Here is a 23,238-nt window from a genome sequence, read left to right as displayed (position 1 = left end):
CCACTTCTGCAGCCTTGTCATAAGCTTCCACTTGCTTCGGCCATGCTCGTCAGAGACCTAAATGGCTCCTTTGTGCCGAGAAATAAGCGTTTCCCCAAGATTCGTTGACCGAGAGGTCAGAGATTCCAATGAGATGTGGTTTTGTGGAGGTGGGGTTGTGTTACAGAATACTGTTCTTCCTGCAACTATGAAAAGCGTTCTAACAGATCTGTGCTACAATCAATGCAATTCTTTCTTTTGCTTCGAGTTTCATTATGCTTTTGTCACTGAAAGGTTTTGGCATAACTGGCTTCATACCGTGTGAACAACAGGAGACATATTTCCATAGAATGAATTTAAATTGGAATAATTTACATAGTCTGGGGCTGAAAATCGGAAACGGATTCACTCCTTCAGGGCCCAAGTTGGACACCTGTGCAGTACACAGTGAAAATCCTGGGAGACACTGGAGCATCCTGAGTGACGCTACGAGGAGCATTAGAGAGCCCACAAATAGAAACCCAGCAACCACATTTCAATCTGACTAGCTGACCGAATGTTTTGAGGAAACAAGCACTAGCAAACCCAACAGGTCTTGCCTTTAGGACTTACTGGCTTTGCCAATGGTGATAGCCATGCTGCACAGCATCCCCGATGCTGTCCAGAATGGCTCCGAAAGAGAAAAAAAAAAGCCTGCCATATTCAGCCAAGCATGCATGCGCCTACAAAAAGGATACAAGCACTTAATTTCCTTTTTTTTTTTTAACCGATCAGAGTTGAATCTGTAAACAAACAGAAACGAGCATTGGCATAGCCTATAGGTCTTGCCTTTGGTACCTTATAAGTATTTAATTATGCAGCACAATATCCTTGGTGCAACATCAACAGTTGCATGGCTAAACACATAAGGTCCCAAAGGAGAGACCTATTGGCTATGCCAATGCTGGTTATAAATAGGGACCAATATGGAGCCCCTCCAAGAATCAGGGGATTTAGCTGCCGAAAAGGTGTAGTTGTAAAGGGGAGTTAAAATTGTTGCCCAGAAGTCGGGGGCCTTTTTAAGGACTGGTGCAGGTATCCCATTGGGCCCGGGGGCCCAGTTCATGTTTTTGAGGGTCTGGATGATCATTTGAGGGTTTAACTGGACTGGTGGTATGCAGTGCACCTCAGCCTGGGCGCTCTCACCCATGGGAAGGTTGCCATGGCTTGGAGTCGTTTCTTCTGGCTTTGTACTTAATTGCTGAAGCTGTCCCGCCCCACGGCTGGTCTCTTCTGAGCTGCCTTTGTTTACAGCCGATAGAATATAATTACTTCACGTGGATCAGCCATTCTAGCTCTGATACTCCATTTTCTCTTAAGACTCCTCCTGCTGCTTAGCTGATTTATAGGTCTCCATAGTCCTGATGGATTCTTCTGCTTGAGCAGGGAGAGGACTTTGAGCCATTTCCTCACTGTGTGGGCTTTTTTGTATTCCCTCAGTTTCTTTCTTAGGGCTGCCCTCAGTGATGAGACCAAAGGGACTTCCATTTGACTGCCCCGTCTTTTCTTTATTGCGAGGGCCTTGCACAGGAGCCATTTGCTTTTGTGTATGTCTTTGGTTAAGCTGTTGTTTCCAACATTTAGTTGCCCTTTGCACCTGGGGCATTGTAACTGGGGGTGACCCATCCTCGCTTGTAGGTCCTCTACAGTTTTCTCCCAGTACTTTATGGCTGAGAGCGGCATTGATAGGCTCCCTTCCTGTTTCTGATCCAACCAGATTTGAAGCTTCTTGCCAATCTTGTCTGACCATTTTATCCTCCTCAGGACACAATGTTTTTCGTCCCCTCTTGACTCTCTGATGACTTGGAGAATGGTAGCAGACTGTACTTCCAGCTGAAACACCACTCTTAAAGGCCTGTGATCGCTTTCCGTCCTAACCTCGACTACAAAGTCTTCCATACTGGCCACCATTGCTTCACTGACCATAATGTAGTCGATTCTTGAGCTGTCCCGGAAGGTAGGTTGGGGATGCCAGGGATTCGAGCGTGCTTCTTTCAATACGTGGGTTGTAGTCAGCTTGTGATTGTTGAGGAGGTCGTGAAGGGGAGCTGCCCTGCCCAGTGGGGGATTCGGCTTTATCAAGATCCTTCAAGTTGAAGTCCCCGACTAGGATGACCTGGTAAGATTTACATTTATTTAAAAGATCATCTAATTTCAATGCCTCCATCTGGTCTTTCGTGGTGGTCTGTGCCAGGTTAATGAAGCAATTTATTAACAAGAGGTGCATTGGATGTAAATTGAGATTCAGGTCTCCGATGTGTAGAGCTTGCAACCCGGATGAGTTCAGATTGATCTCTGTGGCAGTGAGGGAGCTTGCATGTTTTATAAAAACTGATAGACCACCAGACGGACGGCCAAAGAGATTCCTTTTGTTGTTGCTGGAACATAATGTTCGTGGTACCCTGCCAGTGGAGTGCTTGATAGAGCCCAAGTCTCTTGAAAGCAGAGTATGTCTCCAAGTTCAAGGAACTGCTTCAAATTTTCATTTTCACCGATTTTACTGATCCCTGAAATGTTCCATGAGATTATGGTTAAATGCTGCTTAGAAGGTGTTCCTCCCGTGGCCTCTCCCCTGCCGGGCCTAGTGTCCCCACTGTTTGGGCTGCTGCTGCCATCTTCTTGAAATTCCGATTTGGACCGGTACGAGTGAGGTTGCGCAGATGACCCGATGGTTGTTTCTGCATGAAATCCTGATGCCCATGGGGTCTTTGACGCTCGTCCGACTTCTGCCAGGGGATCCTGAGCCGTTTGACCCATGCAGGACCGACCAGGGGCCCTTGCACCCATTATCTAGTGCTAATACGTGTGAGTATTTTGGGTGCGTCAGTCTGAACGTCAATGCCCCACTCAGCGAGTTGTGTGGAATTTTTCAGGACAGCTTGTTGCATTTCTTTTTGCTTCAGGCCCACCACTGTTGAGTCGCCATGTGTGTCACCCTTAATGTCAGATCTCACCCATTCTAGATCCCCAGTTTGTATCTGGTCTAGGGTGGCAAGGTGTTTAAAAAGGCGGAGAATGTTGCTCCGGTTGAGAATGACAAGCTGTCCCGTGCTGTGGAATCTCGGGGTGAGTACTACCTCATGGACGCTTGTTGGTGTGCCCGGAGTTTGAGCCGCTTTTCCCCTTCCTAGGGCGTGCTCTGCCAAACTTGATCTAGGGCTTGTGCTTCCTTGTTTGCTTCTGGCGGATCCTTCTTAGGACCTCTTGCTCTGGCCTTGATTGCTCCTGGTGCCGGACCGGTGCTCGGGGAATTGCTGGGGTGATTTTAGACCATCCAGCTGCGTTGTGTCCATAGATGGCAGGGAGATTATTTCTGCGTGTGCAGAACTTGTTCCCGCTATCGATTCGTTGCCTATGGGACAGCCTGAACTTGCAAGTGGCTTTTGGCCTTTCACGTTAGGGTTGTTTGATAAAATTGGCTGCGTTTGCTTGTCTCCGGGAAGCGGGGCGATGGAAGAGTCAATCTTGCCCCAATTTTTGGCAATAAAGATTGGATAGAGCTGCCTAGCTTTGGCGTCCCCTTGTGGGGGTGGGCGGTCGGTCTTCTTTAGCTGCAATTGTCTCTTAGCTTGGTTTTTTACAGTTGTTTCTTCAGCTTCTTTTTTGCTCTCCTTGATAGAGTAGGTTCGTGAATGTCCGTTTTGCTGGGAGTGTGTTCTCGCGAGTCTGTTGCCAGGTCGTCGCTACCTCTGCTTCCCCCACTATTGGGGCTTTGTGTCCCCTGGGCTACTTTGGATCTGTGGACGGGATTCTCGAAACTGTGTGCCACTTTTTGGCCCGATCTGACCGTTGTTTCGGGCGGTTAGGGCTTCTTATGTCTGGCTCGCCACCTGGAGATTGGTGTTAGCCGTCACCCTATCGTCCATATTGCTCAAAGTCGGCGACTCTCTGCTTCCTTTGGCTATCTCTACTATACCCGCTAAGACCTCAGGAAGAGACGCCCATTTTTCCATAATGATTGAGCAGCAGCAGGAACATTCCCCCGGATTGGAGGCCAGGTACTGGGCGATCCGATTTTCTAGTTCTTCCACCCTGGAGCTTATGTTGACTAGGCGGCCTGCTATCGATTGCAGGAGATCTGATTTGACTTCCATCTTAGATGACTGCCACAGCAGGGCTCTGTTGGTAGCGCTGTTTAACTCGGTAGTGGATAATTTCTGCAGTTCTGGGTCTTCGCTATCATTGATGGTGTAGTGGTGTGCTTTTGTATTGGAGACCCGTGGAGGCACTAATAGCCCCAACCCCAGCAGGTTTGGGGTTAGTTCTAAAGTTCTTTCGATCTTTTGACCTAGATTTTGGAGGAACGAAGCTGTGAGCTCCCCTGCTGCTGGGGATTCTAGACACAAGTCAGCTGAGTACGACCGTGAGCTCATATGCGTTGGTAGGGGCTCAGTGCTCTCCACATTCTGGAGCTCTAGGCCGTGGTCTTTAGACTGATGGATTTGCGCCATTGTCACTGCGACATAATCGTCTTTGAACGGAGCTGTATCATGGTTCTTGCCGATTGTGGAGTCATGCACCATGTCTAGGTCTAGGTCTATGGGTAGAAAAGGGGGTTGTTCAGTGGGTGATCCATTGGTCTGCACTGAAGCCAGTTGCCAGCAGACTGAGTCAGCGGTTTCCTGCTCATTGCTGGGCTCCGCGCAGAGGGGTGAGCCACCCTCGAGTGTAAAGGTATGCTCGCGGGGCTGTCCATTCAACTTTGTCGGACTGCTCTCGTGGGTGATACGCGGGTCGTAGCTATGGGATGGTTTGTCCTGGACTACATGCACTTGCCCGCCCTTGATGGTGCCCTGGTCAGTACTCGGGCTGCCGTTTTTCTTGAAAAAGTATCTGATTGACCCCCTTTGTTCGGCGTCTTGAGGCATTTTGTTTAAGCTTTGTTAGTGATTTGCTCCTTGAGACCATTTTGATGGAGGAATGACTATTGTCGATTTCCTCAGGGGTCGTATGCAATCAGCCCTTTCTTTTGGGGCCCATTTTGCTGAGTGAAAAGCTATTGGCTCCCGAGCTCCTAAGCCGGGGCTGGGGCTAAGGCAACCCCCTATACTTTACTCGTGGCTGGAGCTTCTCTTGTTCAGGGCATTATCCTCAGATGGCCTTAATCCCAGTGAAGTAACTACACCCAATACGGAGTCCAAGGTCATCCTATGCAGCTCAAGATTGACTGCGGGTGATGAAGGCTACTGACCGTGGAGAAATTGGGCGGTGATGTTAAGGAACAGAAAATTTTAGCAAGGGACTGAAGAGTGCAGGAGAAGGCGACAAATGACTGGCGAGCAAGCAGGCAGTAGGCTGGGCAAAAGAGGGACCAGGGAGATGGAGACAGAAGAACAGAGGGAGCAGGAGAACCAAGAGCAGGGGACACTGGTGAGCCGCAAGGCGCGCCCAACCTAGTTGGGCCGCTTCTGCGGACTCACCAGGAACACACTCAGCGGCCGCCGCTAATGGCGGCCGCGCTCTCTTACTTGCAAAGTCTGCTCTCTTGCTTTTACCTGCTTCCTGACCTGCAGCTGACCAGCTAGCCAGCTATTGCACCCCTGCTGTCTGGGGGCGGGACTGACTGTCTCCTCCTCGGTCCAGTCTCCTCCTGTGCAGCGACCGCGATGTTTTAAATGCGGAGTGCAGGGTACAGAGTGGGAAGTGGAGCAGAGTAGACTGCAAGCCGAATTCGGTCTCATTCTCGCGCCTCACCCCAAATTTTCCCTGCTGTGCTCGCAGCTCCCAACTCGCAGCTCCACTATGCGTCATCTGTGAAACAATGGCTAGCTAGTGGCAAAGAGTGGAGCGGCACAGGGGAAAAGAGAGCGGCACAGGGGAAGAGAGCGGCACAGGGGAAAAGAGAGCGGCACAGGGGAAAAGAGAGCGGCACGTCATAGAGCCGAGCGTCATAGAGCCGAGCGTCATAGAGCCGAGCGTCATAGTTGGAAACCCCTAAATATGGCAGACATTCAGTGAGCTCCATCACAGCGTCTGACAAATCCAAAATCATCAGCGTGGGGAGCCCGGCGGCTGCATGATGGGGACATTGCATTGCCTGCGTTTAAGCAATCTTTGCAGCAGAGCGGATTGAGTGGGGAGTCTGGCCAGCAGAAGTTGTGTTGCAGAGGGCAACTCTACTGAGTTGAATCACATGGAGTAGCTGAACTGGCCTAATCGTGCGGTCCCCAGATACGCTGGAGGGGAGTGAGGGAAGAAGCGAGGACAAGCAGAATGATCTCCAGACCCTTACATCTATAGGGGTGCTCCTGCTGAGGCCTCTTGAGGGCGCAAATTGAAACCGGTCAGCCGTGACTGGTGCCCATACGTAACATTAGGAACTAATCTGCTCACTGGTGGTTGGGACCACTACTGACGCAGAGCTTGCTGCTGTCTGAGAAACAATAAGCCCTTTGGTGGAGCAGGTGAGTAAGTGGACAGAGCTGCCAGGGGCAACACAACGAGCACGATGACTACTATAGTTTGCTTCCCTTTCTGGGCCTTGTGAGTACTCCACTGTGGACTGCATTCCTTGTGAATGCCACCCTTGATCCTGCACAGTGTTGCCCCCACACTGCCTGGCATTACATGAGTTGCACCTGTTCACGAGGTGCTATCCCTAGAAGAGGAGGCTCCCTACCCGTTCCCTGTGCTGCACCCTGCCAAATACAACAAATCGTGGCCCCTTTGGGAGCAGCTGCAGCAGCCTCACTGGACAGTGCTACTACCATTTAACCTGGGACAGATGAGGACTGTGGGGAGACCATGCAATGGGGAATATCTAGTCAGGGGGCCTTGGAATTCCAAGCACCGAAGCAGACTGGTGCGGCAAAGTGGACTGTAACCCCGCCCCCCCCCCCCTCCCCACCAGGACAGGCCAGCTCTTGTGCAGGCACAGCATGCGGCAGGCAGGCCTGCTGGCTGCAAGAAGTCAGAACTGGTGCCTACTGCAGCTCTTGGGGTGCCATAGCTATGTCCAGCTCCGCAGTGATGTAAAACACTACGTGCCTGGTATTGTGACGAAAGTAGGCTCAACATAGTTCATCTCCTGTGTGGCATAGATTGGACACTTTACAGGTGCTCATGCTGGCATGGGTGTTGTTTTTGGTGTGGCCTATTGGTTACCCAGGTGGCTGGCTGGCTGCGCCTCATTTGACACAGAGTGCCTTTTTCCAGTGGCTGGGCTACAGCCTCGGGGACCTACCCGCCACAAATGCACAGAAACATGCTGAACACACTGACAGCGCAGGGGACTAAACACCTGAAAGCACAGCCAGATCCCTGCATGATTTGCTCACTTTGATAGAGGGCTGTATTCCTCCACACGTCAGAACACCCGGATATAGACCTGGTGCTCTGGCAGCAGGACAAGGAGAAGTTGGGCGCAAACTTAACCACGGTGAAAATAGAAAAGGTGATTAGGGATCTCCTGTCAGGCAAAGCCATGGGCGTTCATGGCCTGCTGGTGGAACTATACAAGGTGATGGCAGGCAAACTGCCCCCCCCCTCCCTTCCCCACTTGCAGCAAATTTTTAGGGACGTGAAACAGGAGGGACAACTCACGCCAGACCAAAATCTGGCAAAAACAGTTATAATTCTTAAACATGGCAAACCTCCAAATAACTGCAGCTCTCCTAGCTGCATAAACTATACCGAAAAGGTTTGTGAAGCCAGCTTTGGTACTATCCCTGGATGCCAAGCTGGCATTTGATTCCCTTGAATGGCCCTTTATGTCTGGGGTTTTGGAAAGATTGGGAATAGGGCAGAAATACCAGAACTGGGTAAAGCTACTATACAGAAAACCAATGGCCAAAGTTCAAGCAAACGGGTCATACTCCAGAGCATTCTCATCGGAAAAGGGAACGAAGCAGGGTTGCCCGCTCTCCCCAATGCTTTCTGTAGTAGCATTGGAGCTGTTCGCAGCATGGATCAGGAAAGATGGGGTAGTCAGAGGACTGTGATGGGATGACATGTTGGATGAAAGGATTTCAAAGTATGCAGACGATTTGTTGTTCTATGTGGCCCAACCGGAGACCACAATACCAAGGCTCTTACAGTTATTTAACATCTTCAGAACTTACTCAGGCTGCGCTAAAACTTGGGAAAGTCCCACTTATACCCGCTGGTATGTGAGAAGATGGCAATTCACACAGGCCTCCCACTACAAGTAGCTATAGAGGGCTTTCGCTCCTTGAAAAAACACTAATCTATACAAACTTAGTAGAGTTCAGGAAAGAGGTGAAGCGTTGGAGGGTGCTGCCCCGATCCTTATTAGGCAGAGCAGTGATGTATATAAGGATTATACATCTGCTGAAATTAATGCATGCCCTGCAGAACATCCCGTACAGGATACAAGACTGGTTCTTTCGACAGATGGAGAAATAAGTGAGGCTCCTATTGTGGATGGGTAAGAAAAATCGAACAGCGCTGGCATAATTGATAAAAGGGGTGTACAATAGGGGATACAATTGCCAGATATTAATAAATACTACTGGAAGGCGCAACTAGCATGGGTAAAAGAATGGGTCTCTGCCCCGCTGGAAGAGCCTACTCTTCAGGTTAACAGACATCATGGGACAGAGGGGGCGAACGGTCAATCCTCTATAAAAAATAATTGACCCACGATAGGCTGCTAAAACATACTCACAGTAACCAGAGTCTGGAAACAGGCCACACGCTTCTTGGGTTGGGGAAAGAAACTGGTGAAGCCGACCTCACTGTGGGATAGTGATACCTTATGGGATGTGGAGAGGATGGAAGACTTTGCAAATTGGGACAGGATAGGAATCTGCACATTGGGCGACATATGGAATAAGGATGGTCTGATGTCCTTCGAGAGGCTTACACAGGAATACCAAGTGATAGACACAGAAATGTTCTGGAACCTACAAATTAGACCAGCATTAGCAGCCTCTATCCACAAAGACACAATAAGAGAGAAACTCTTACCACTGGAAGACAGGGTATTGGGAGAACCGCTGAACAAAAAAGCAATCTCCTTGATGTGAAAGTCAATTATACACAACTTGCCAGATGTAATGGGCAAACTCAATAGAGTGGGAGAGGGATTTGTGCCCTCAAAGAAGGTGGGGAGTTGGAAGGGGCGTTGCAGACTCCACATGAGATTTCAATACGGCTAGGAGTTTGTCTAATGCAGCTTACTACACCAGAGAGGTTCTAAGCAGCAAAGAGGAAACGTCCAGTCTGCTGTTCTGACAGCTACATGAAGCGAGCAACATTGCAAGACCATCCTGTTGGCACAGGTTATGCAGAAGGAAGCATGTTTTTATAAAAGTGCTCACCTTTACAGCTAGGTCTCTAATTGAGGCATTGTTCACATAGTGATACAGATACAAGAAACTGAACAGTAACTGCCCTTGTCCTCTCCAAAGAGAATCATTGGGGAGAAACATATTAACAGAGAGCCAGAGAGCCAATATACGACTGTAGGTCTTGGAGGTATGTGGGATAATAGATAGCTGGGCATAAGGAACAGACTGAAGGTGCTAATCATTCAGCCAATACCATTATTACCACATGTGTCCCTACCATTATATACTTGTCCAGTTCAACATACCATTCACTTTAGAGTGATCGCTCTTGCAAAATTCCAAAACTATAACGAGGAAGTCTTCTCTGCATTTAAGGAATCGTAGACTTTATTGAAAAATTACTTGATCAGCCCAGCCAATGAGGATGTCCCACGTGATGGTGGATTTCAGTTATAGATGTTACAAGTGATGGTAAATTACCAAACAGTTTATTCAGTTTGGATGGGGAAATTTTCACCTCGCTGTACAATTACAGCTAAGAGATTCGAATATTGCTAGGAACATCAACGGACCGCACACTTACATAAGGTGTTTTTAGACTTCAGGATTTCCCAACACATGAGCCGATGTTCTGGAGGAAAAAAAAAAAAAAAAGAGGATTCAACCACAATTTTGTTACATGTATTTGGAGAAGTTCCACAGCATGGGATTATTGGGAATCGTCCTGATGACAAGACAAAACGCTTTGACTGGGTTGATGGCAGGGGTGGGGGAATCATATCGCCCGACGCCCAAACCAGGTTTTTATTCGTGGGCAAGAAGATTTAATGTCTATTTTGTCCGACTGACATGTAGACATTAAATCACGTAAAGAAAATAGGCTGTGAGCACTCTGGAGCTCACAGCCAATCATACAAGCTTGCCGAGAGCCTGGAGGCCTCTGATTGGCTAGCAGCCCATTACTTCACTGGGCTCTAGCCAGTGATTGGCTGGGGAGTGAATCGTCACTCAGTCTCGGCAATCAGTCGAACTTCGGGACCGCCGCGAGCGAGGCAATTACATTTCGGAGGCAAAATTAAGCACTGCCATAGTGCCCGCCACCACTGCTAGTGTTATTTTGCCCAGCGTGCATACAAATTGCACTAAAGGAATATGCTACTTACCAGTATGCATCTGTTCTTGGCATGTAGAGCTGCAGATCTATACACTGTGCATAGATCGCCATCTGGTGTTGGGCCCGGATGTTTGCAGTTTGTTTTTCTTCTTGGACAATGTTTGGAAGTCACGAGTTTGGTGACTCCTCCTTCGGTCCGTACTGCGCATGGGCTTCGGCTCCATCCTCAGATTGTTTTTAGCCAGCAGGGAAAAGATGGAGCGTAGTGATAATAGTAAAGAAACCCATGTGTGTTGTATCTAAATAAGATAAACTGGAACGGATACAGGTAGCCGGGTGGGCGTGTATAGATCGGCAGCTCTACATGCCAAGAACAGATGCATACTGGTAAGTAGCATATTCCGTTCGAGGCATATGAGCTGCAGATTATACACTGTGCATTGATTATATAGCAGTACCCAACCCTAGCGGCGACCACCGGTATCCGTTGCAGTGGTTTGAAACAGTGTCTTTAGTACAGCCTGGCCCACACTAGCTTGTTGTTTGGAGTGCACGTCTTCACAGTAATGTTTTGTGAAGGTGTGCGGTATGGACCATGTGGCTGCTTTGCAGATGTCATCTAAGGGTATGTTCCCTAGAAAAGCCATAGAAGCCCCTATCTTTCTTGTAGAGTGGGCTTTAGGTGGAACAGATAATGTTCTTTTTGCTTTGTGATAGCAAATTTGTATGCACTTTACAATCCACCTAGCTATCCCTGATTTTGAGATGGGGTTGCCTTTATGCGGTGGAGAGAACGAGACAAACAACTGTTTAGTTTTTCTGAAAGATTGCGTTCTTTGTATGTAGTAAAGTAAAGCCCTTTTAACATCAAGTGTATGTAGAGCCCTTTCCGCAACAGATTGAGGTTGCGAGAAAAAAAACGGTAATTCCACCGATTGATTGAGATGGAAGGGGGAAATGACTTTAGGCAGAAATTTTGGATTTGTGCGAAGTATCACCTTGCTGTGACATATCTGTAGAAAGGGTTCTTGTATAGTGAACGCTTGTATTTCACTAACCCTTCTAAGGAAAGTGATAGCTACGAGGAAAGCTGTTTTACAAGTAAGGAACTGCAGTTCACATTTATGCATTGGTTCGAAAGGCGGACCCATCAGCCTTGTAAGAACTACGTTTAGATTCCACACAGGTGAGGGTGGTGCCCTGGGCGGAATTACTCTTTTAAGGCCTTCCATGAAGGCTTTAATAGCATGCACTCTGAAAAGTGATAAATGCTGTCTGTTTTGCAGGTAAGCAGCAATTGCTGCTAGGTGTAGACGGATGGATGAGTATGCCAGGTTGCACCTTTGTAGATGGAGCAGGTAGCATATGATGTGCTGTATGGATACATCTAAAGGGTTGATTGTATTGTTACGGCAGTAAACAACAAATCTCTTCCACTTTGCGGCATAGCATGCTCGAGTGGTAGGACGTCTGGCTTCCCTGATAATGTTCATGCAATCAGGGGGAAGGTTAAGGTATCCAAATTCTAAGATTTCAGGAGCCAGATCGCAAGCTTGAGCTGAGCTGGGTCCGGGTGCCTGATTTCTCCATGGTTCTGGGTTAGGAGGCATGGGGACAGGTGCAGTTTTTGGTGTGGTACCACTGAGAGCTGTAGTAGTGTGGTGTACCACGGCTGCCTGGCCCATGTTGGAGCTACCAGAATGAGCATGAGGGAGTGCTGTTGTAGCTTTCTTTCCACTAATGGAATTAGTGGGAGAGGTGGAAAGGCGTATGCAAATTTGCCTGACCAGTTCATCCATATCTCATTGCCTTTGGACAATGGGTGTGGGTATCTGGCGGCGAAGCTTGGGCATTTTTTGTTTTCGTGGGTGGCGAAGAGGTCTATCTGAGGATGCCCCCACTTGTGAAAGAATGGGTGAAGAACTTGTGGATGCAGTTCCCATTCGTGCATCTGCTGCGTTTGTCTGCTGAGCAGATCTGCCATGGTGTTTTGTATCCCTGGGACGTGTTGTGCCATGAGAAAGATTTTTTTGTGGGATTGCCCATCTCCATATGCTCTGTGCTAACCGAGAGAGCCGGGGAGAGTGTGTCCCCCCCTGTTTTTGAATATAATACATTGCAGTCATATTGTCTGTGCGAATGAGGACTGCTTTGGCTGAGATTTGTTTCTGAAACGATTTCAGGGCTAGAAAGATCGCCAATAACTCCAGATGGTTGATGTGGAGTAACCTTTGTTGTGGCGTCCATACACCTTGCACTGTGAGGTGTAATAGGTTCGCTCCCCAGCCGGAGAGCGATGCGTCCGTTGTTAGAATCACCTGAGGAACCGGGTCCAGGAACGGTCGCCCTTTGGAAAGGTTTGTGGTGGTCCACCACTGCAGAGAGCGATGGGTGCGACCGTCCACCAACACCAGATCCGTCAGCTGTCCCTGGGCCTGGTTCCACTGGCGTGCTAGGCACTCTTGGAGTGGACGTATGTGGAGTCTTGAATGAGGCACTATGAAGATGCCATCATCCCTATTCGCTTCATAAACACTCTTGCTGGGAGAGAGTGCTTTAGAATGAATCTTTGGCGCAAGGCTTGTATGCTTGCGATTCTGGCTGAATTGGGATAGGCTATAGCTTTTGAGGTGTCTATGGTCGCACCGAGGTATTGCTATGTGTGAGACGGTATCAGCTGGGACTTTTGGTGGTTCACCGTGAAGCCTAGCTGGTGGAGTAGTTGGATGGTAGTGTTTGTATGTTGCACACACTGGTTGTAGGACGCGGCTTTTATTAGCCAGTCGTCCAAGTAAGGGAAGACGTGAATGTGTTGCCTTCTGAGGTGTGCCGCCACTACTGCTAGGCATTTGGTAAACACTCTTGGTGCGGTTGTGACGTCGAAGGGGAGAACCTTGAACTGATAATGTTGGCCGTCCACCACAAATCTGAGGTACTTTCTGTGAGAAGGGTGTATTGGAATATGAAAGTATGCGTCTTTCAAGTCCAGTGTAGTGAGAAAGTCATCCTGGCAGAGGAGTGGGAGAACTTGCTGGAGTTACCATGTGAAAATGGTCTGAATGGATGTATGCATGTATGCATTTAGAGGCCGGAGGTCTAGAATGGGCCGTAGGGTCTCGTCTCTCTTTGGTATTAGAAAGTACAGAGAGTAGACCCCTAAATTTTGCTGATTGATGGGGACCTGCTCTATAGCCTGTTTTTGCAGGAGGGAGATTACCTCCTGTTTCAGCAGTGTGGTATGTTCTTGTGACATTGCACGGTGCCTGGGTGGAATATTTGGGGGGGTAGATGTTAGTTCAAGACAGTACCCTGACCGAATAATTTGGGTCACCCATTTGTCTGATGTTATGGTCTCCCAGGTTTGAAAAAAGTCTTGTAGTCTGCCCCCGACTGGAGTGGAATGGTCTGGGGGGAGCGGGGGAAAGTCATTGTGTGGGCGGTGTGGCAGAACGGGCGGTGTTGGTTTTGCCCCTGCCTTTTATTATTGTTCCCTCTATATCCACCTCTTTGATAGCCCTTTGTGAAGGTAGTCTGAGGAGGGGACTTGTAGGACGTAGAGGCGTTATCGGTAGAGTAACCCCTGCCAGTGCCTCGAAAGGAGGAACGGCGAAAGGAGCGTCTAGGAGCATGGGATTGTAATGCTCCCATAGACTTCGCCGTATCGGTATCCTTTTTCATTTTTTCCAGGGCTTCGTCTACTTTTGGGCCAAATAAGTGTTGTTGGTCAAAAGGGTGGTTCAATATAGATGCTTGGACCTCCAGCTTAAAGCCTGAGATTCTGCGCCAGGCGTGGCGGCGAAGCAGAACACTGGTGTTTATAGCCCTGGAGGCTGTGTCTGCTGCGTCAAGTGCACATTTAATAGAGGTGTTGGTAATGATCTTTCCCTCTTGTATCAGTTCATGAGCCTTATTTTTATATTTCTCTGGGAGATTTTGCATGAGAGCCTCCAGCTCATCATAGTGCGCTCTGTCGTACCGCGCCAGCAGCGCTTGCGTGTTGGCGATGCGCCACATATTGGCAGCTTGCGAGGCAGTGCGTTTGCCTGACGCATCTAAGAGCTTGGACTCCTTATCGGGTGGTGGAGCCTCACCCGATAACTGAGAATTGCATCGCTTCCTAGCTGTGGACACCACTAATGAGTCTAAGGGTGCAGGTCCTTTAATATAGGCAGGATCTGTGGGGGCTGCCTTATATTTCTTCTCAATTCTGGGGTTTAAGACCCTAGCCCTGACGGGGTCTTTGAAATCCTCTGACGCATGTTTGGTCACCCCTTTAAGCATGGGTAATATGGCAGTAGATTTATCTGCGATGTCAAAAGTGTCAAGTAGGAAGTCTTCCTCAACTGGATCACTGTGTAACTCCACCCCATGATAATGTGCCGCCCGTTGTAACAAGTGGTGGAACCCCAGGGAGTCCTCTGGTGGAGATGGCCTGGATGGATAAAGATCATCCTGAGGCACATCTGGGACGTCTAGATTATGATAATCCTCCCATGGGTCTGGTGTGCCCGGAGGAGTGGGGTCCTGTGGGGCATCTGTTGGATCATAGTAGGGATCCCCTTGGTCATCAGGGTCTGGAGACGGGGTTGGAGAGCGATGAGGCAAGGGTGGAGAAGGAAGGAGGCGGAGGTGGGGGAGGTGGAGGAGGTGGAGGAGGTGGAGGCGGTGGGGGCGGTGGGGGAGGTGGGGAGGGCACTCTGAAAGGAGATGTGGCAGAGGCCTTCCGTTTTGGCGGTGGAGGAGGAGCTGGCTTGTCTAAATGTCATTTCTTTGAAGACTAAGTCAAATGTCCAGTCTTTGGATCCTTTGTTAAGGTCTTTTGTAGAGGATCAGGCGTGAAGAGCTCCTCCGGCACCGATTCATCTGTCGGTGCCGATGTTTTCGGGGCCCGATGGCTTCTTCGGTTTATCTGTGCCATGCTTTTTCGGGGCCTCCGATTTGTTGTTCGGTGCCGAGGCAGGCTTCGGCACGGAAGCGTCGGTGCCGAGGGATTTATGTTTGGTCGGCACCGAGAGGCCAGGTTTCGACACCGATGGCTTCGGAAAAGGAGCTTGGCGTGGTTTTCTTCGGTGCCGAAGGATGTTTTTCGGCGTCGCTAGCTGGCTGGCTTGAGCCCGAGCCGCCGGGAGACTTGTGATGCCTCTTCACCGGGCCCGAAGGTGGGGTGATGGAAGCGGTATGTTTGGTTTTGCCTAGGCCCGGAGGCGAAGGTGTAACCAGAGTCTCTTTCGGTATGGGCGCAGGAGTGGGAGGGGGTAGAGTACTCCCGACCCTCTGCGCCGGTGTGATGTCCTCCACGTCGGAGTCGTCGGCCTCGGAAGCGCTGACGAGGTCGTCTTCCTGTTCGGTGTGCTGCTGTCCCGAAGCTCTGATGTCTTCTCCGAAGATGTCAGGTGGAGCCGAGGTCGATGAGTGCGCCATGGTGCGTCGAGCTAGTCGATCCCGAATAGTCTTTTTCGATCGAAAAGACTTGCAGGCGGGGCAGTCTCGGGCCTCGTGTTCGGGAGAGAGGCAGAGGTTGCACACCTGATGTAGATCGGTGTGGGGAAATTTAGACCCACATTTTGGGCACTTCTTAAAGGAAGTCTGTAGGAGAGTAGGGTCTGCTATCCTATGGTCACCCCAAATTTTTGCTTCACTGGTTTTTGAAATACTGAGGCTGTGGGCCTGCTAATCAGACCCCCAGCCTGCTGTTCGCTCTACTAAAATGACACTATGCACTTTAGGTGCATAACCAATTGGAAGTGGATCACCCTGTGAGCCCTTGTACCAGTGTACACTAGGTACCCAGGGCATTGGTGTATCTAAGGCCTACCAGGGGCTGAAGCATGTATTGTGCCACCCCTGGCCTGGCCTAGCAATTTGACACAACTGGCTGATCACTCAGCTGGGGTAAGTTGGTGTATCCACCGCTTACTTAGGTGTAGTATACCTATACCTAACCTTAAATGGGACACATGTTAACCTATAAGTCACTCCTATGGCAGGCCTTTACAATCCTGAAGGCAGAGTGCTTGGTTCCATGTGAGATGGTGCTCTGGCATGAGCTGAGCCTGTCTGCAGTGGTCGGAACAACTTCCTTCTGCTGTTTCCAGATATCGTCATACCATATACTCTTAAGTGCATTATGAACCTCGCGGTTAAATGCTATCTTTGGTTTGGCTTTATCAAAACATGTTGAGTAAGGTGTCATACGAATTGGAATACTAACTCCTCGCCAATTCTGGCGACGGGGTTAGCATTCCACCCTTCTAGAGGGACACGACATGTACAGATCCTGAAACCCGGGTAAAATCAGACATAGCCTCAGCTCCACAAAATGGACGCTGCCACCACCGACACAAGTCTGCCCTCCTGCTGCTGGGAGTCCTTCCAGCTTGGGAGACGTGGACAAAGGGTTTCCTGCCAGGGGAGGTGCGAGCACCACCCCAGACAGGATTGTGTGTATTGGTCAGGTAGGGCTTGAATAGAATCAGACATGCCTGAGGCTCACAAGGAGCCTCGGTGCATATGCCAGTTCAAACCGGTCCTGGGGCACACCAGCCCCAGACCTGGGGCGAGCTGGACAAAGGATTGGGGGTGTAACCACCCCCCTTCCTGGTCCCACCCTTAGGGAGGGACCTAGCAGGTAGTCCGGCCCCTAGAATCCGCTTAAAGGTAGTAGCTGTGTCCTAAGACTTCAGACATCCTGGAATCAACTTGAAACTAAGAAGAAGACGGGAACTTCGACGTTCTGCTGCACAGAAGACTGAAGGAAATCTCCCCTATGGTCAGAGAGTGACCATCTTGCTAACGCAAGCACCATCCAGCGAATCGACGTCTGCTTTGCCGCCGCCTCCCGCCGGAGCCCGAGCCCAGAGACCGACAAGGACTGGACCTCCAGACCTCTCACCGCCCGATCCACAGTCCCTGAAAAGAAGGAACCCGTGGAGGCACCGAGACCCGTGGAGCCAGCCATCTTGGAAGACACTAGACTAGCTGAAAGCGCGACAACAGAGGCTCCCTCCAAGTTGTGCTTTGGTTCCTGAGAAGCCCAACATCCGAGCAGCATCTGCACCAAAGGTGAGCCCTCCAGCATCTCCACCATCTGCGTGGGGCCGCTCTGCACTTCGCGACTTGACGCGCCTAACCAGTTACTGGTCCGTTGACTAGTGGCCATCTTGGCGACCATCTTGAAAAACTACGACGCTGGTCTGGTTGCTCCAGACCGGCCCCTGCTTCCCTCCAAAGGAGCAGCCCCTCTGACCTTGCTGGTCAGAGCTAAAAGCTTTCTTCACTTCCTGCGACTCCTGCTTTTGCCAAGGCTTGTTTGCTTCTTCTGAGTCGCCGACAGCGAGAGCCTGCGTGGGACAGCTCGTGAACCGACTCCTGGACGTCGTCGACCTTCAGGGACCACGTGGCTGCAGAGACAAGCTACACCTCTTCACCTGTTTTCACCCGACATCGCCTGGTACCTACCTGGTGCCACGCCGGTCACTGGCTAGTGACTTTGAACACTGTCCCCTCTGCTTACAGGTCTTCTGCACTTCCGATCCATCCTTGGATCCACCGCATCTCTTCTGGACCGACCGCCTGCTGCATCTTTGTCACCAGGCTCCATTGAACAGATAGATGAAACCCGACGCACTTCGAGCCCTATGCACCCGCTTCCTGTAGGTGAGGTAAAGCTGGCACTCCGGTGCACAAGTGTAGAGTAACATCTCTAATGTCTAGGTTTGAAGTCTTGATTTCGTAGTCCAACCAGAAGACCCTTCTGGCAGTAACTTTTGAACTTTTACGCACCCATTGAAAACCTATGGGCGCCCGCGTGTAACTTTCCTCACTGCACACGCGACCCGTGGACCTCCTGGTCACTAACGAATAGTTTCTTACCCGTCGGTGTAGTTTTGCAGCTTGAAGATCTTTCTGGATTCACTATGCTGAGCTTCAAGCGCTAACGCTACAGGATCCCTACATTCAGATTCACAAGGACAGGGTTGTCCTGAGAACAGACCCACACTTCATGCCCAAGGTGGTGTCGGCGTTCCACATGAACCAGAGTATTCAGATACCGAGTTTCTTCCAAAACCCAACTTCAAACGCAGAAAAGGCTCTACACACTCTTGACGCTAGAAGAGCGGTGATGCACTACATTGAGAGGACCAAGGAACTCAGAAAATCAAAGCAGTTGTTTGTGTCCTTTGCTACTAGCTTCATGGGTAGACCAGTGACTAAGGGCACCATCGCTAGATGGATTGCCCTCACTATTCAATTCTGCCACAAACAGGCTGGACAGGAGCTAGCAGAGGGGCCTCAGGCTCACTCCACAAGGAAGAAGGGGGCAACCGTTGCCTTTCTGGCGAACACGCCCATTCAGGACATATGTCTAGCGGCAACTTGGGCATCTGTGCACACGTTCACGAAACACTACTGCGTGGACATTCAGATGAACAAGGAAGCACAAGTAGGACAGAAGGTGCTTCAACACATTTTCAACGACCAACGCTCATCTACCACCCAGCCGCCACAAAATTAGGAAAACCGCTACAAAGTCTATGCACAGCATAGTGAATCCAGAAAGATTCACGCTGCAAAACGAATAGTTTCTTACCTGTCGGTGTAGTTTTGCAGCTTGAAGATCTTTCTGGATTCACTAGCGAACCCACCCACCTCCGCCAGGAAGAGGAGGCTGGAGGAAGAGGGGGTAAAATAAAGAAGATCAGAAGGAATGAAAATGTACAGAAAAATGGACATAAAGGATTAATCAATCGCCTAGGGTTAAAATAAAAAAAAAACGAGAGGAAAAAAGAACCCGAAGATGGCGCCCCAAAGGTGGGACTTTCGCAGGAAGCACGACAACGTCACGGGAGGTGCACCAAATGGTGGGTCGTCGACGCCCACCTGGGGTATCTGAATACTCTGGTTCATGTGGAACGCCGACACCACCTTGGGCATGAAGTGTGGGTCTGTTCTCAGGACAACCCTGTCCTTGTGAATCTGAATGTAGGGTTCCTGTAGCGTTAGCACTTGAAGCTCAGCATAGTGAATCCAGAAAGATTCACGCTGCAAAACTAAAGTTAGCTCCTTGTAGGCCCAGTGATTCTAGAGGCCCTAGGCCTTCTCCCTTTCCTGTTCGTGGTACTTATACCACTATTTTAGTATATGGTTTGAGCGGCCACCAGGGCCTATCCATGTAAAGTGCAACTTCTGTATATTGTGATACTTTCTTGTTTAACGATTTGTGCTCCTGTGCTCATAAAGAGTCTAGGGGATACTTTGAGTAATAAATACATATATATTTTGAATATATATCTGAGTGGTATCCTTTCATTGGTATAAAGGGGGGTTACATATGGTAAAACAGCTTGCTTAACATGCCTAAACGAGTTTAGCCTCAAAGACTGCTTAGCCTACGCTACCACTAGGGCAGCTGGTCCGAAAAGGTTGACTTACAACCACACCATAAGGGTTGCTTGGCATGGTACAAGGTGGTCACTTTAATTAGTGAACATCATATACCAGGCCAACTTCTCACAGAGTCCTTTCCATCGGCCGAGACCGGAGTCGAGATAGGCCTGAAGGCCGCTGCCTGGAATCGAGGAAGTGCCGAAGAGAGAGATAAAGAAGATGATTTTGTCTGAAGAATCTCGATGGACGAGGATTTTTCATCGAAGGTCGAACTGGAAAGGTTCGAAGCCGGAGCAAGAAGTATTACATCCGAGCCCGATGGCGGAAAAAAAAAACAATCTGAGGATGGAGCCGAAGCCCATGCGCAGTACGGACCGAAGGAGGAGTCACCGAACTCGTGACTTCCAAACATTGTCCAAGAAGAAAAACAAACTGCAAACATCCGGGCCCAACACCAGATGGCGATCTATGCACAGTGTATAATCTGCAGCTCATATGCCTCGAACATATTGTAATAGAACTGGTCTGCCTGCTGACGGACCGTCTCTAATGCGGCGTCATTGTGGCTGCAGAAAGTGCGGGCTCTCATCGCTGCTATTGCCGACTGCGCACGTTTCTATTGGTATGCAGAGTGGATTAAAACTCCTTTTCATACCAGATGTCTGACACAGATCGGGCAATTTCTCTCACAAATGGGCGATATCTATCCCATTTGTGTGAGAAAATGCTCCATTGGCCAGTGCCTATTTTTCGGGCTTAATTTAGCCCGTTGTGCGCATTTTTTTTAAGCTGCAGCGGAGCGTCAGCGTCGTCGCTGCAGTTTATCTTTCATAATTGTAAAAGGACACAACTGTTCCCTTGACATTGCGGACGACATGGGCACTGCACATATCAAGGTGAATCACATTAGTGCCTGGACTTCGTCTGCGGGGGTTAAAAATACATTTGATTTTCGAAAGCGAAAGACGTTCTGATGCTGAAGGCTTTACGTAATGCTCATTGTGACCGGGATTAGAAATAAGTATTTCTGCTGAAGAACGCTCCCTCCATCGCAAAAGGTCACGATAGGCTCTCCAATTCTACCACCAAGGAGGCATCTATGGTGCTTGTGTTTTGGCTGGGCAATTAATCAGCTTAATGTTCCGGCGCCATAAAGTGTGGCAGCGCTGTACTGGGGAGAAGATAGAGGCGCGCATACAGTAGCAGATTAAAAACCTCAGACGGAGAAGGTGGAGGCGCGAGGAAAGGAAAGCGCATGCAGTGACATCAAGCGTGATCTACATTGGCATAATAAAGTTAACTGCAGGCATGTGCTTATTTGGTACGGAAGGGCGCTACCTAACTAAGTGTAAGGAGCAACTGTCACAGTGAGCCACACATTGTTTTACTTTAATTTTGCAACTTCAGCCGCGCCACTTTCCAACTAGCAGAGAATGCCTAAGGCGGGTCACAGGGAGGCAACTGATGTACCTCGAGTCTAGCAGAAACCTTAGTTTTCATTCTTAAGACTACAATGATCGCCTTAATATTGTATCAGCGTCTGCCAGAATAATGACCCCTCTACAGGCTCTGCATAGGTTCACATATCATTTGATATTTCTCGTGCAGCTGCCAATAGTGCTGCAGTGAGAGATAAATTAATGTGTCCTTGTAGTAATGTAACTGGCGCTCATCTAAAGCGCTCCAATATGTTCAGGTCGAGTTTGCTCTATTAAACTGCAAAACAAATGTCATTCTTTTATTAGAAATACACTGTCAGTGACAGTCTCACTCTCAAGGTCATATACAAGCGTAGACAAGTCTTAAAATAACTCAGGCTAGAATATTGGAAACAAGTGAAATCGGGAGGTGGTGAGGAAGATATGAAAGGTACTACCATTAAAGAAGAGAAAATGCTGATTTCACTTGGCAGGAGTTAAATTCTGGTGGTGTGTTCATTTGGTATGTGCTAGTTTGTACAAATAGATATGCAGAGCTCTGCCAATAAACACAACTAGATCACTCTGGACTGTGCTTGTGTGAAACAGGGGGGGGCCGGGCCTCTATGAATAGCTCTGCAATGCACTTCAGTTTTGCCTCAAATAGCTGCAAATGCACGTTCATGTTATATTATTTAATCATAGTGCAGGATTCTTTTGGTCATTGTATCTCTCTACACGTACTTGAATCTTATGTTTGTGATGACTGTCCGTTATTTGTGATATGTCTGCATGCTCTGGGATAGTCCAGTATTCTAGATAGGTGTGGCTGTTGGCGACAGATGTTCATTTTTAGTGATGATTTTTTTTTTAAGCAGTGAGTTAAGTAAGTACTGGTTGCAATTAGTTGTGACATTGTGCAACATCCTGTTTGAGTGCTGAGTTTATTTACAGTAGTTTGTTATCTGCAATTTGTGATGTTGCAGAATTCTTGATGGTCCGCAACTATTTAGAGAGGCTTTGTGAAAGAGAACCTGGCTTGATAAATACAAAAAAATTGCTTCCATGCTTAAATTGTGTGATCTTAGGCAAATATTTTATTTCACCAAAACTAACATTTTCTTCATAATTAAGGCACCCTGCTTTCAGTCTTTACTGATTTTTACAGATAAATACAGACCAAAAAACATTTTCTTATCTGTATTTATTTTTAAATGTGAATAAAAACAGAAATTGGGTGCTTTTGGAGTGATTCTAAATACACTCACTTTTTCATTATTGCCAGGCCAATAACTGTGTGGATTGATAAGTCAGGGGGTTAAAAGGAATTTTAGCAAAGAGGCTTAAACAGCAGTAGATATGCACAAGGCTGATATTGAAATGTGCCATTTTTTCACATAAGTGCATTGATTTATCTTCTGCATGTGTTCCTATAACTGAAACCTGGCAGGCATTAAAGCGTGACTGCATATTTATTGGTTTAAGAAATGCGGAAATATACCAGTTTCAGCTTTGTTTTTTTCACAAAACTCATAATAATTATGGATAAATACAGACAGAAATGTCCCAAAAATAAATACCATATCATAACTGTTAAAGTATTGCTAATATGAGTCTTACAGCATCCTGCCATGCAAGATAATTTATTGTTGTATTTCTATATGTTTGGATAAAAGGGATAATATCGCTTGTCAAGTTTTTCTTAAGCATTATAATTGCACAGCATTTAAATGGTTTACTGATTTTAATAAAACAAAAATATATTAATGTTTCTCTGTCAGCCGGAGCCCTTATGTTTGATGTGGGACGGGAGTAGGTGGGACAAGTGGATTTTCCAGGACATGTAGATCTCAGTTGCATTTTTTCCCCTTGGACAAGTAGATTTGGAAAATTCCACAACCCTGTGATGGGGTGCAAGTTTTTTACTGTCAATTAGGCTCATATTCTGTTAACATGAAAGAAGCTATATGGCAAATTAAGTGATCTATGAATGTCAGTGGGTAAAGAAAGAGCCCTAAAAGCATAGGAGAGAAACATACTAACAAGGAAA

The 23,238-nt window shown here is 48.4% G+C and overlaps 1 protein-coding gene across 1 annotated transcript in view; it reads right to left on the bottom strand.

Moving 5' to 3' along the window:
* The window catches only part of ILRUN (inflammation and lipid regulator with UBA-like and NBR1-like domains), a 550,951-nt gene that overhangs the window by 420,925 nt on the left and 106,788 nt on the right, over positions 1–23,238 (bottom strand). The gene's annotated exons all lie outside the window — the stretch shown is intronic.

This window comes from Triturus cristatus, chromosome 1_1 (assembly GCF_964204655.1).
Source record: "Triturus cristatus chromosome 1_1, aTriCri1.1, whole genome shotgun sequence".
NCBI lineage: Eukaryota > Metazoa > Chordata > Amphibia > Caudata > Salamandridae > Triturus > Triturus cristatus.
This window is presented reverse-complemented; position numbering and strand designations above follow the sequence as displayed.